Here is a 1,205-nt window from a genome sequence, read left to right on the forward strand (position 1 = left end):
TTTGAACCCACCACCCTCAGTATATGAGGCTGGTACCCTACCCACCAAGCCACAGGCGCCCCCCCCTTTCTCTACTCTTCTTAAGAAAAGTTATTAATTCATACTACCCTGGACATGATTTGTTAAATTATGGCTTTGCATATTTTCAAATCTTTTATTTTTACTTGATTAAATAATAAACTTCATGATCAGAGCACAAACTAAAGAACTAATCTAAAACTATGACTTATTCTACACCGAAGGCAATCCAAATCAGAAACTAGCTTCAAGCTAAAGGAAAGTAATTCCATTGGTATATACATTTGATTTTTAAGAAAAGCCTTTTTAGGGGTGGCACCTGTGGCTCAAAGGAGTAGGGCACCAGCCCCATATGCTGGAGGTGGTGGGTTGAAACCCAGCCCTGACCAAAAATTGCAAAAATAAAAAGAAAAAGCCTTTTTAAAATCTTACAATTTGGCTTGGCACCTGTAGCTCCATGGTTAGGGCGCCAGCCACATACACTGAGCCTGGATGTTCAAACCCAGCTGAGGCCTGCTAAACAAAAATGACAACTACAACAAAAAAATAGCCAGGCAGTGTGGCAGGCACCTGTAGTCCCAGCTACCTGGGAGGCTGAGGCAAGAGAATTACTTAAAGCTCAAGAGTTGGAGTTTGCTATGAGCGATGACGTTAAGACACTCTACCAAAGGCGACCTAATGAAACTCTGTCTCAAAAAACGAATAAAAAAAATCCTACAACTCTATTTTTTTTTCTGGCTGAAAATTACGAAAGCCATTTGCTGGTTCTAACAAAGTCTATCTTATTATGCCAAACATGCTCACTATTACTTAAATTAATAAATTCTAGGAAACCAAACCCCTTAAGAACAGGGCTGATGACCATTACACTTATTTAGGGGCTGGTCTAAACTGATGTATCCATTTCTAAACAGGGCCAAAGGACATTCCAGCAAAATCACTAGGTACATGTTATAAAAATGTAAATTCCTGCATCTTGGATTTAAGAATTGAATAATTCTGGCATGGGAACCTACAATCTAAATTTTTAATAGGCCAGGCATGTTCGCTCATGCCTATAATCCCAGCACTCTGGGAGGATAAGGCAGGTGGGGTGGTTTGCTTGAGCTCGAGTTCAAGACTAGTCTGAGCGAGAGGGAGGCTTGGTCTCTTTAAAAAAAAAAAAAAAATATATATATATATATATA

The 1,205-nt window shown here is 39.3% G+C and overlaps 1 protein-coding gene across 1 annotated transcript in view; it reads right to left on the minus strand.

Annotated features, from left to right (window-relative positions):
• Positions 1 to 1,205, minus strand: part of DMXL1 (Dmx like 1) — a 157,712-nt gene that overhangs the window by 3,311 nt on the left and 153,196 nt on the right. The gene's annotated exons all lie outside the window — the stretch shown is intronic.

This window comes from Otolemur garnettii, unplaced genomic scaffold, assembly GCF_000181295.1.
Source record: "Otolemur garnettii isolate 467f Iridium unplaced genomic scaffold, OtoGar3 scaffold00030, whole genome shotgun sequence".
In the NCBI taxonomy this organism is placed as follows: Eukaryota; Metazoa; Chordata; class Mammalia; order Primates; family Galagidae; genus Otolemur; species Otolemur garnettii.